The sequence below is a fragment of the Phyllobates terribilis genome, unplaced genomic scaffold, assembly GCF_046119375.1.
Source record: "Phyllobates terribilis strain yellow unplaced genomic scaffold, ASM4611937v1 Scaffold_4__5_contigs__length_816908805, whole genome shotgun sequence".
NCBI classification, from domain to species: Eukaryota; Metazoa; Chordata; class Amphibia; order Anura; family Dendrobatidae; genus Phyllobates; species Phyllobates terribilis.
Window position 1 is genome coordinate 679,229,542 of NW_027362764.1, and position 13,404 is coordinate 679,242,945.

Here is a 13,404-nt window from a genome sequence, read left to right on the forward strand (position 1 = left end):
ACCACAACTCCTCAGCTGTGTGACTCACATTTCCCAGACATTTCAATGTAAAAACCGCCTGATGACGTTGAGCCCTACTGCCAGCATAGTAAGGAGGTGTGCAGGATCCCTTCTGCGCAGTTAGAAAGCTTGTGGCATGACCAGACAGGCTTTGGGTGCAGGTGGAAGACCGAGAGGAGGTTGAGGAGGCAGAAGCAGTGGAGGAACTTTGACATAAAGAGGATTGACGTACAACTCGTGGGGACGGCAAGACTTGGACAGCAGCCCCTTGTCCTGCTGTCACCATAGTTACCCAGTGCCCAGTCAGCGACATGTAACGCCCCTGTCCATGCCTACTCGTCCAAGTGTCTGTGGTGGAATGCACCCTGTCACACACAGAGTTTCTCAAAGAAGCGGTGATGTTATGTGCGACATGCTGGTGGAGCGCAGGCACACCTTTCTTTGAGAAGTAGTGCCGACTGGGCATCTGGTACTGGGGCACTGCGACGGACATAAGGTCTCGAAAATCCTCTGTGTCCACCAGGCGGAAAGGCAACATTTCTGTAGCCAAGAGCTTGCAGATGGTGAAATTCAACCTCTTAGCTTTCTCATGGCTAGGAGGAAATGATCTTTTACTTGTCCACATCTGAGGGACCGAGGGCTGGCTATTGTGCTTAGACGGGGTTGATAAGGGTGTCCCCGGCAAACTGCCGGTCTGTGAGGAAGATGCAGGCGGACATGTTAGGTTGCCTTGATCCAAAGGTGGTGCTATCGATGTCGGACAGCGCTCAACACCAGCTGGTGTTACCACCTCCAAAGAAAATGATGACCTGCCAATCACGCTGGCTGTTGCGGTTAAAGAGGTGGCAGGTCTGCGCCCCAAAACAGGTGTGACTTCTGTCCCCCCAGTCACAGAGGATGAAGAGGCTGCGGATGCACAAGATATGGCAGACGGTTGTTGGCCCGGCCGGCTAGGCCGCATTGTAGCACACTGAGCTTCCCACTGCAACTTATGCTTCATGTCCATGTGCCGGTTCATGCATGAAGTACTCAAACTATGTATTTTTTGGCCTCTACTTAGCTTTTGCTGACAAATGTTACAGATAACACGAGTTGGGTCATCTTTATCGATCTGAAAAAATGCCCAGGCTATGCAAGGCTTAGCACCCATGCGACCTGAAGAGCCACCACGACTTGTGGTGAGAGGCAGAGTTGTGTTTGAGGATGCAGTTTTTGACGTGCTTCCAGTACTACGTCTCTGTCCAGGAATGCGCAACCTGACCTCGTCGTCACTAGCATCTTCCTCCACCTCCTCTGCTGCCCTCATCCCTTGGCTGACTGTGGGTTGACAGTAAGTGGGATCTCCGACCTCATCATCATCACCCTGTGCGTTATCACACCCGTCGTCCTCAGAGCCAACCTGTTCCTGCCCTGACAAAAAACTAAAGTTGTCGCTCCAATCAGGTATTTGAGTCTTATCATCGTCTTCCTCATTGTCTCCACCAACAGGAGTTACAGTTTGGGAATGAGAGTCTACATTATGGTCAGAACCTTCTGCGTCTGGTCCTGGATCCGACTCATAAAGATTCTGGGCATCAGTGCAGATCATTTCCTCGTCTGGATTCACAGAAGCGCTGGAGTCGACCTCTGATTCCCAGGCTATAGTATGAGTAAACAGCTCTGCAGACTCAACCATCTGTTCTACCTCATACTCAGACGGGCAGCTGGAGATTTGGGAGCTGTGAGGAAGCAAGTGCGATTTGGGTGACACCTTTGAGGACTGGAGTATTTGTGATGTTGAAGTTGATGTGGAGGAGAGCCCACTTAAAGGAGCACTTGATATCCGTTGAAGCACCTGCTGTTTTTGTGCCTCATCTGGAATTTGTAGCGATTGGCGTGGCCGTAAGAAAGGGATCTTATCACATTGTCCGCTAAAAGAAGTAGACATTTTAGTTTGGCTGGAAGATGGTCTTTCTTCTGCAGATGTTACTGTTGCTTTAACACCTACCCCACGGATACAACCTTTTTTCCCCTTCCCAACACGCCTATTCCCCTTTCCACCAGCAGCAGGCCTTTATCCACTGATTTTGGTGGTTAACTAATTCACAACTCTGGAGTTGTTTGCACAAAAAAACAATGGATGGTAACCGAGCAGAGCTGAGTGGCCAAACTGTGGTATTAGGCCAAAACTATTGGCTGGGTTAGATGCAGAAAAAAATTATTTTGAATTTGCAACCTGATGGAGGTCAGTATAGATGGATTAATAGAACAAGACCCACACACAGCTAGAAGCCCAATATTTTTTCAGAGGTAGATGCAGGAAAAAAATATATTCAGTTTGCAACCTGATGGAGGTCAGTATAGATGGACTAATACAACAAGTCCCACACACAGCTAGAAGCCCAAATATTTTTTCAGAGGTACTGTAGATGCAGATAAAAATTAGTTTTAATTTGCAACCTGATGGAGGTCAGTATAGATGGACTAATAGAGAAAGTCCGACACACTACTAGAAGGCCAAATATTTTTTCAGAGGTAGATGCAGAAAAAAATATATTCAGTTTGCAACCTGATGGAGGTCAGTATAGATGGACTAATAGAGAAAGTCCGACACACTACTAGAAGGCCAAATATTTTTTCAGAGCTAGATGCAGAAAAAAATTATATTCAGTTTGCAACCTGATGGAGGTCAGTATAGATGGATTAATAGAACAAGACCCACACACAGCTAGAAGCCCAATATTTTTTCAGAGGTAGATGCAGAAAAAAATATATTCAGTTTGCAACCTGATGGAGGTCAGTATAGATGGACTAATACAACAAGTCCCACACACAGCTAGAAGCCCAAATATTTTTTCAGAGGTACTGTAGATGCAGATAAAAATTAGTTTTAATTTGCAACCTGATGGAGGTCAGTATAGATGGACTAATAGAGAAAGTCCGACACACTACTAGAAGGCCAAATATTTTTTCAGAGGTAGATGCAGAAAAAAATATATTCAGTTTGCAACCTGATGGAGGTCAGTATAGATGGACTAATAGAGAAAGTCCGACACACTACTAGAAGGCCAAATATTTTTTCAGAGCTAGATGCAGAAAAAAATTATATTCAGTTTGCAACCTGATGGAGGTCAGTATAGATGGATTAATAGAACAAGACCCACACACAGCTAGAAGCCCAATATTTTTTCAGAGGTAGATGCAGAAAAAAATATATTCAGTTTGCAACCTGATGGAGGTCAGTATAGATGGACTAATACAACAAGTCCCACACACAGCTAGAAGCCCAATATTTTTTCAGAGGTAGATGCAGAAAAAAATATATTCAGTTTGCAACCTGATGGAGGTCAGTATAGATGGACTAATACAACAAGTCCCACACACAGATAGAAGCCCAAATATTTTTTCAGAGGTACTGTAGATGCAGATAAAAATTAGTTTTAATTTGCAACCTGATGGAGGTCAGTATAGATGGACTAATAGAGAAAGTCCGACACACTACTAGAAGGCCAAATATTTTTTCAGAGCTAGATGCAGAAAAAAATTATATTCAGTTTGCAACCTGATGGAGGTCAGTATAGATGGATTAATAGAACAAGACCCACACACAGCTAGAAGCCCAATATTTTTTCAGAGGTAGATGCAGAAAAAAATATATTCAGTTTGCAACCTGATGGAGGTCAGTATAGATGGACTAATACAACAAGTCCCACACACAGCTAGAAGCCCAATATTTTTTCAGAGGTAGATGCAGAAAAAATATATTCAGTTCGCAACCTAATGGAGGTCAGTATAGATGGACTAATACAACAAGTCTCACACACAGCTAGAAGCCCAAATATTTTTTCAGAGGTACTGTAGATGCAGATAAAAATTAGTTTTAATTTGCAACCTGATGGAGGTCAGTATAGATGGACTAATAGAGAAAGTCCGACACACTACTAGAAGGCCAAATATTTTTTCAGAGCTAGATGCAGAAAAAAATTATATTCAGTTTGCAACCTGATGGAGGTCAGTATAGATGGACTAATAGAGAAAGTCCGACACACTACTAGAAGGCCAAATATTTTTTCAGAGCTAGATGCAGAAAAAAATTATATTCAGTTTGCAACCTGATGGAGGTCAGTATAGATGTATTAATAGAACAAGACCCACACACAGCTAGAAGCCCAATATTTTTTCAGAGGTAGATGCAGAAAAAAATATATTCAGTTTGCAACCTGATGGAGGTCAGTATAGATGGACTAATACAACAAGTCCCACACACAGCTAGAAGCCCAATATTTTTTCAGAGGTAGATGCAGAAAAAAATATTATCAGTTTGCAACCTGATGGAGGTCAGTATAGATGGACTAATACAACAAGTCCCACACACAGGTAGAAGCCCAAATATTTTTTCAGAGGTACTGTAGATGCAGATAAAAATTAGTTTTAATTTGCAACCTGATGGAGGTCAGTATAGATGGACTAATAGAATGATGCTATGCTCAAAAGATTTTACTTCACTAGGTGCAGTAAAAAAATTGGTATTCTATACACAGGTGGTATATCTTGCAACACAGATAGGCTACTCCACTGACTAACACACTCTGCAATAGGCCAAAAAGGATTAGCTTTGCTAGATTCAGCCAAATGCTGTGAAAAAAACTTGCACAGCACTGGCACAGACCTGCCTGGCAAAAACTGATAGGAACTGATGTAACCTAGTCCTGAAAAGGACTCCAATTACAATTAGTCTTTACTCCCACAACCTATCTATTTAAGAGCACAGACCTCCCTGATAAAAGTCGTAGGAAATGCTGTAACCTAGTCCTTAAAAGGACTGAAATCACAACTATTCCCTACTCCCAAGCTATCTGTATATTTGTGCGAAAATTGGCTTGAAATTAACAAGGTATAGCGCACACAGCAACAGCGGTGCCGTCTAACACGCAGCTGCAGCAGTGAGAAAATGGTGGCGACGGGGAAAATGGCTTGGTCTTACAGGGCAAGGACATGTGACATACACTGCCAATGACACATGCCCTTGCTTGTGTGAGAAAAAGCACTTCGCTCCGTGTGTGCGCTGCTGATAGGCTGACAGATTGCACCTCCCCACTGCAAATGAAGGAAAGAGAAAAAAAAATGGAGATCTTCATTGTTCCTGCAGAGATCCATCCCCTGCCCCTCCCCCCACCCCGCTGTACACTCAAACTGCGTATAAACATTAATTTTCATCATTACTGAGAAAAAATCTAGTTATGATTTTGGTGCACGAACAGTTATCGAACAGCCGAATTTTTCTCAAATTGTTCGTGTTCGCCGAACGGCTCGAACACTGCCCAAAACAGCTCGAATTTGAGATTGGCGAACAGTTCGAGTAGAACAACGCTCATCTCTAGCCTTCACGCAGGCCTGACACCGAGCTCCTTGCCACGGCTAGGAGTGATTATTGACTCCGCAGCTTGCCGTGTGGAAATGATGGCGTTAAAAGCACCCGGGGCCGTGAAGGGGCCAGGCTTTCAGGAGGTGCCCAGGGAAGGTTTTGGATGCCGGGGGCCTAGCGAGGGCCAGCAGAAGTAACATGTTTCTCTGCAAAGAAGCTTGTGTAACCAAGCCAGACGGCTGACAAAGAGCTAACCTCAGTGCAAGGAAGGTGCGGAAGGAATTGGGGAGCGGGGGGGTGATTCCTGCTAGGGCCCTGAAATCATAAAACAGGCAGGAGAGTCTGACGCATGGTGACGGAGAGGTTGTAGAGGCAGATAGGGGGTGTTGTCACGTGCGAGCACGTGTGCATGCTGGCTTGTGTGTGAGAGTGCGCTTCCTAGGTGTGGCGCGCTGCAGACAGTCAAAGGGATTGTTCCCTTTCATTAAAAGTTAATCCCCGGCTGCAGGGTATTAGAAAGCAACTAACCGCGCTCTACTCACCCTACCCAGGTCTACCGGTGAGTCTCGCCTCTGCTCCCGGCCTGTGTCATTGGCCGCGAAGCTGACGTTCCGTCGACAGCGCTGCAGGCGATCAGTGAGCTCAGCGGCTCTGAGTGGGACCTTCTGTCTACAAGACCTTTTAAGGAAGCCAGCAAAAAAAATTGAAGAGAAGGGAAAGCACAAAAGGACCTGGTCTTGCTGAGCACTGGAAAGGGCAGCCGGCAGCCAGACTTCAAAGTAGAAAAGTAGCAAGTGAGAGGATTGTCTCTGCCTACGGCCACACCACCCTGAACACGCCTGATCTTGTCTGATTTCAGAAGCTAAGCAGGGTTGGGACTGGTTAGTACTAGGATGGGAGACCACCTGGGAATACCAGGTGCTGTAGGCTTTTGCTTTTTCCTTCCTTCCACCAGCAGGGGGCACTCTCTTCTATGCCTTTTTTCCATTCCCTTTCACAAGTGCACACATTCATTCTCTTTTCTTTTTTTCATTTGCTTTCTCTCTTGCGCTATTTTATCTCTGCAAAATACCAGCATCCTTCTGATCACCGTGGGCCTCCAGCATTGTTGCTTATTTACTTTTAATACTAGGCTCCTTTTCACCAGGACCAGCGTCTCCCGGGTGGCTGGAGGCAACAACCGGTAACCCCAAGCAGAAGACCTTTGCAGGCAACACGACCCTCCCCCCTGAAGAGCAGCTCAAAGTCACTGGCAACCATCTCAACCTCTTCCTTCATTCACCCCTGGATGTCTCGCTCCGCCCCCAAGTTACGGGTCCAGCTTGCGCTTTCTGTCACATTACCGCGATGAAGGGTTTAGCCTGCAGGAGACTCTGCGCCGAGACATTTTTGAAGACACCTGATGCGGCGGGTGAATCAATGGTAAACAAAACACACCTGTAGGGATGGCACAGCCTTTGCATGGACCCTTCGGAGCCCGCCCCGTCACGGCCAGATTGCTCGCCACCAAGCGATCCTAAGAAAGGCTGGCCGGGCGATGGATCGAGCTGCGTCTACTGGCCATACGACCTTGGATACGCCTGATCTCATCTGATCTCGGAAACAAAGCAGGGCTGGGCTCAGACAGAACTTGGATGGGAGACCTCCTGGGAACACCGGGTGCTGTAGACCATTTTGATGACGTTTTGCCCTACTGCCCAGCTCGGCTAGCATGGAACGGCGCCTTGCCGGACACCGACCTTAAGTAACTTAGATGATGGAAGCCCCAAGGCCTCTGAGCCAGTTGGCAGCTAAGTACGCTACCACGCAGGCCTGACACCGAGCTTCTTACCACGGCTAGGAGTGCTTATTGACTCTGCAGCTCTCCGTGTGGAAATGATGGTGTTAAAAGCACCCGGGGCCGTGAAGGGGCCAGGCTTTCAGCAGGTGCCCAGGGAAGGGTTTGGATGCCGGCCGCCTAGCGAGGGCCAGCAGAAGTAACATGTTTCTCTGCAAAGAAGCTTGTGTAACCAAGCCAGACGGCTGCCAAAGAGCTAACCTCAGTGCAAGGAAGGCAAGGAAGGTGCGGAAGGAATTGGGGAGGGGGGGGTGATTCCTGCTAGGGCCCTGAAATCATAAAACAGGCAGGAGAGTCAGACGCATGGTGACGGAGAGGTTGTAGGGGCAGATAGGGGGTGTTGTCACGTGTGAGCACGTGTGCATGCTGGCTTGTGTGTGAGAGTGCGCTTCCTAGGTGTGGCGCGCTGCAGACAGTCAAAGGGATTGTTCCCTTTCATTAAAAGTTAATCCCCGGCTGCAGGGTATTAGAAAGCAACTAACCGCGCTCTACTCACCCTACCCGGGTCTACCGGTGAGTCTCGCCTCTGCTCCCGGCCTGTGGTATTGGCCGTGAAGCTGACGTTCCGTCGACAGCGCTGCAGCCGATCAGTGAGCTCAGTGGCTCTGAGTGGGACGTTGTGTCTTCAAGACCTTTTAAGGAAGCCAGCAAAAAAATTGAAGAGAAGGGAAAGCACAAAAGGACCTGGTCTTGCTGAGCACTGGAAAGGGCAGCCGGCAGCCAGACGTCACAGTAGAAAAGCAGCAAGTGAGAGGCTTGTCTCTGCTTACGGCCACACCACCCTGAACACGCTTGATCTCATCTGATCTTGGAAGCTAAGCAGGGTTGCACCTGGTTAGTACTTGGATGGGAGACCACCTGGGAATACCACGTGATGTAGGCTTTTTCCTTCCTTCCACCAGCAGGGGGCACTCTCTTTTATGCCTTTTTTCCATTCCCTTTCACAAGTGCACACATTCATTCTCTTTTCTTTTTTTCATTTGCTTTTTCTCTTGCGCTATTTCATCTCTGCAAAATACCAGCATCCTTCTGATCACCGTGGGCCTCCAGCATTGTAGCTTATTTACTTTTAATACTAGGCTCCTTTTCACCAGGACCAGTGTCTCCCAAGTGGCTGGAGGCAACACCGGTAACCCCAAGCAGAAGACCTTTGCAGGCAACACGACCCTCCCCCCTGAAGAGCAGCTCAAAGTCACTGGCAACCATCTCACCCTCTTCCTTCATTCACCCCTGGACGTCTCGCTCCACCCCCAAGTTACGGGTCCAGCTTGCTCTTTCTGTCACATTACCACGATGAAGGGTTTAGCCTGCAGGAGACCCTGCGCCGAGACATTTTGGAAGACACCTGATGCAGCGGGTGAATCACTGCTAAACAAACCACACCTGTAGGGACGGCACAGCCTTTGCATGGACCCTTCGGAGCCCGCCCTGTCACGGCCAGATTGCTCGCCACCAAGCGATCCGGAGAAAGGCTGGCCGGGCGATGGATCAAGCAGTGTATACTGGCCATACCACCTTGGATACTCCCGATCTCATCTGATCTCGGAAACAAAGCAGGGCTGGGCTCGGACAGTACTTGGATGGGAGACCTCCTGGGAACACCGGGTGCTGTAGACCATCTTGATGACGTTTTTACCTACTGCCCCGCTCGGCTAGCATGGAATGGTTCCTTGCCGGACACCGACCTTAAGTAACTTAGATGATGGAAGCCCCAAGGTCTCTGAGCCAGTTGGCAGCTAAGTACGCTACCCCGCCGCCTTCACGCAGGCCTGACACCTAGCTCCTTGCCACGGCTAGGAGTGCTTTTTGACTCCACAGCTCGCCGTGTGGAAATGATGGCGTCAAAAGCCCCCGAGGCCGTGAAGGGGCCAGGCTTTCAGCAGGTGCCCAGGGGAGGCTTTGGATGCCGGCCGCCTAGCGAGGGCCAGCAGAAGTAACATGTTTCTCTGCAAAGAAGCTTCTGTAACCAAGCCAGACGGCTGACAAAGAGCTAACCTCAGTGCAAGGAAGGCAAGGAAGTTGCGGACGGAATTGGGGAGGGGGGGGGTGATTCCTGCTAGGGCCCTGAAATCATAAAACAGGCAGGAGAGTCTGACGCATGGTGACGGAGAGGTTGTAGGGGCAGATAGGGGGTGTTGTCACTTGCGAGCACGTGTGCATGCTGGCTTGTGTGTGAGAGTGCGCTTCCTAGGTTGGCACGCTGCAGACAGTCAAAGGGATTGTTCCCTTTCATTAAAAGTTAATCCCCGGCTGCAGCCTATTAGAAAGCAACTAACTGCGCTCTACTCACCCTACCCGGGTCTACCGGTGAGTCTCGCCTCTGCTCCTGGCCTGTGGCATTGGCCGTGAAGCTGACGTTCCGTCTACAGCGCTGCAGCCGATCAGTGAGCTCAGCGGCTCTGAGTGGGGCGTTGTGTCTACAAGACCTTTTAAGGAGCCAGACGTCAAAGTAGAAAAGCAGCAAGTGAGAGATTTGTCTCTGCCTACGGCCACACCACCCTGAACACGCCCAATCTCATCTGATCTCGGAAGCTAAGCAGGGTCAGGCCTGGTTAGTACTTGGATGGGAGACTGTAAAATAATACTCTTCCTGTATTATTTTTTTCTACTGAGGACTTCTCAAAGTATCAATATCACGATATTCTTATAAAAAAATGTATCTATTTATTCTTGGATTGTCCTTTAAAATGAATCAGATTGCAGCAGGTACATACAATAATTAGTTATAAAGTAATTGTCCATTTGTCCATAATTAGCTTAATTGTTGAGATTCACCCATCTTTCCTTGTATCCTGGCTGGTAAATCATGTCTTTGTCCAGCATGTGTCCAGGCCTACATGTCATCTGCTTCTCAGCATGAAGATTCTGTGTCTTGTGGGGTGGGCAGAGCAAGAGAGCCCCCCCTTTCTGTACCATGGGCTTTTATAGCCAGTCGTATGGACACCTGTTCTACATATGGTAGTGAACCAAAAATACACACACAAATAGCGCATGTCAACTAGACACGATGGCTGAGGCATAGAACTCAGAAAAATGATTATCGATTAACATTCCAAATGAATTTCCATAATTAACCATTTAACATTTCCCCCTTTTTTGAGAATAAAAGGACTTTAACTGAAAAATCTCAAAAGAAGATACATTCATAAATCATTTTTTCTTTCCTTCTTCCTTGGCAATATCATTAAATTTCCATAATAATAATAATAGTAATAATAGTATCAATATCGGATTATTGTTATATAATGATGTGAATTCATGTTATGGTAAGCCGTGACTAATATTCATTTAATATGTATAATTATACTTCCCTATATCTAAATTGAAGCAATCGCGGGTTCAATCGTCATCATCTGATGTCATCGGGTCGTCGTCTCGTCTTCTTCTTGGTTCTTTTATAACACAGTCTTTAGATGAAAACTCCTTTGAAATAAATTACAGCATGTAGATATTGTACAGTCCATAATTGTGCTCATTATTGTTCAGTCCATAAACTGTACTCTTTATTAGAAAGATCATGTGTGTCAGTTGATAAGAAAACAAAGTCCATGGATGAAATGTAGCTTTAATATCTGTGCAGTGTCACCTGGACTTACGTTGTATCGTCTTTGGAATCTTCCGTGTGTCCGCACTGGTCTCGTGTCACTTTTGGAACAGATGTGACGTCTTTGGTCAGTAAAGCAAGGGTTAACTTGACACTTTCCTGCTTTATATAGCACCATAACCAGTACTCAGTCCTTTATATACAGGACACATATGCCAGGTATTACCTGTTCACCAGCTTTCATTGAAGCGTTGCAGGTGATAAGAAACCACTGGAACGTGATGAAACTTGAACATAACACAGTACATATAGGATCATCGTCCTCTGCCATCCTGGTGATCAGTGGTGTAAATTGTATTGTATGTAATGGACACAGTCTATTATAACACTCAGCATTCACACCTGTTACCTTCTGAGACGTCAGGATATCAGTTGCTTTTTCTTGTAACTTTTGAGAATCTCTTTGATTTATAAAAATTAAGAGTCTTTATTAAGATAGAATTCATAATTGCGATGTCTTGATTGAAGTCTTCATTCCCTAATCTGATACCAAATCTGGCAGTTTTTCCTAACCTATAATATCACAGCGTACCATAGCAATCAGTAATATCCATCTAATTATTATCAAAATATTAAAATAAATTATGTTTGGAATAATAAACAATAATAGATAATAATTCATTATCAATCAAGTTCTCCACATGATAGAACATTTTTATGTCATAGGTGTAATTACCTTTTCCAACCCATAGGTGTCAGTGTATTTTGAAAAAACAAGTTTTTATATCTTTATTAAACCAATAATATCAAAGAATGTATACTCCTGAACCAAAATAAATAAATATATGAAAGTATGAATGAATGAATGAATGAATGAATGAATGAATAAATGAATGAATGAATTGTTGTGTTTACTCAGAAAATGTAAACATTTTTTTCCTTAGCAATATATATTTAATGAAGCAATACTTTTGTATTAGACATTACTTTATTAAATAGTAATGTGTTTTCTCAATTGAGATATTGAACTCAAATAAAATCAAATGAGAATTAAAAAATGAAAAAATAGAAAAATAAGAAGTATAAAGTAAGAATAAAATCTTAAAAATGAAAAATAAAATTAAGAGTAAAAATAAGAATAAAAATAAAAATAAGGCCTTTAAATTTTAATAACAAATGCAGAGTAATTATATTCTCCATAAAAAATACCCTTATATCTCCATTGTTTGGATGATTTCATATTTGTCATAACCTTGTACCACCAAAAAAATATTAAATTATGCAACTTTGCATGTAATACCCTTCTTAATTATACCATAGTACCTTATTATTATTTCTTCTTTATTAAAATGTGTGGAAAATAAGTATTGATCAAAAGTGATTATGTAATCAGGATCAAAAACACATTTTCCCCCTTAATACCAAAAATATTATTTTATAAAATTTATGTATATATCAGAACCAAATTAAAAATAATTATTCTTCTAGAAATATTGTGCATAAATTTCATATCGATGAGTAGCATAGATTTGACTAAAGAGATGTGTGTACCTATTTAGGTAACCATTAAAAATAATATTATAGTTATTCAAGAATATTATCATGTGGAAAATTATTCTAAATATAAATTTGCTTTGTAAACCATTTTGATGTGTGGTTGCCCTTATCCACTATTAGTTAAATCAAGAAATAATAATTATTAAAGAAATATAGAAATATATATATGTAGATAATACCTAATTATGTATTATAATTTCCTCAGAATTAAATATATTTTTGTAGCTTCACATAAAGAAACATTTTTTTTTTTCAAACATACAAACATACAAGGCCTCTGTCACATCAATCACACTTAGCAGCTGCTGATTTACTCATCTGTCACCTTCACTCTGACATTCACAGATCTGTTCAACTCAAACATTCCACATATGAAGTTTTAGATATATATATATATATATTTAACCCAAAATTGTTGTATCCCAATTTATTAATGCGCATTGCCATATCAATTGAATATCTTTATATTTCTTTGACTATTCTCCAAGTACATATTATATAATATGAGAGTAAGTCACTGGAATTTCAGACACTTGAAAAAACTCTTGTCTTAGATTCTTTTTTCACTGGCTGTCCGGTCTTAAGTTACATCAGTTGAAAATAGAATGAATGGGATCCTATACTATTAGCTCAAAGTTCAAAGGCCGCAGCTGTCACACGTCATGCTGTAAAGCTACTTTAATTTGCACGAACACTTCATGCACAGAAAATATTAGCAACACAAAAGAATTAATAAGTATTACATATATATTATAGTTCAACTAGATATATTGTTATTATTTTAAAATGTTATACACATAAAATCATGCAATTTTTTCACTTCCTGTGTGAATAAAGAAATAAATCCATTTTAGAGTTCTTTGATCAAATCCTGCTTTGGAATGAAAACTCTAAGGAAATATAAGAAAATAAAATTAAATATCAAATTCATACAGAAACAGAATTATTTAAATATCTTATACATATATTGGTTGGTTCTAATGTAATTCAAAATATTGCTACTTAAATTTATATATATGAAGTTCTAATTTATTAATTAATATATATATATATATATATATATTTTATAAACGTATATATAAATACAATTATACGCAATCTCTACTTAGACAAGTGTATGTA

The 13,404-nt window shown here is 43.1% G+C and overlaps 1 non-coding gene and 3 pseudogenes across 1 annotated transcript; all 4 read left to right on the forward strand.

Moving 5' to 3' along the window:
* Positions 1 to 6,155: 6,155 nt before the first annotated feature.
* LOC141266685 (5S ribosomal RNA) lies at positions 6,156 to 6,274 on the forward strand. The gene has a single exon (XR_012320714.1). It is a non-coding gene; the product is annotated as a 5S ribosomal RNA (ribosomal RNA).
* A 621-nt stretch (positions 6,275 to 6,895) lies between these two features.
* Positions 6,896 to 7,015, forward strand: LOC141270105 (5S ribosomal RNA; annotated as a pseudogene).
* Positions 7,016 to 7,945: 930 nt separating this feature from the next.
* Positions 7,946 to 8,064, forward strand: LOC141268741 (5S ribosomal RNA; annotated as a pseudogene).
* A 614-nt stretch (positions 8,065 to 8,678) lies between these two features.
* On the forward strand, positions 8,679 to 8,798 carry LOC141267744 (5S ribosomal RNA; annotated as a pseudogene).
* Positions 8,799 to 13,404: the final 4,606 nt, after the last annotated feature.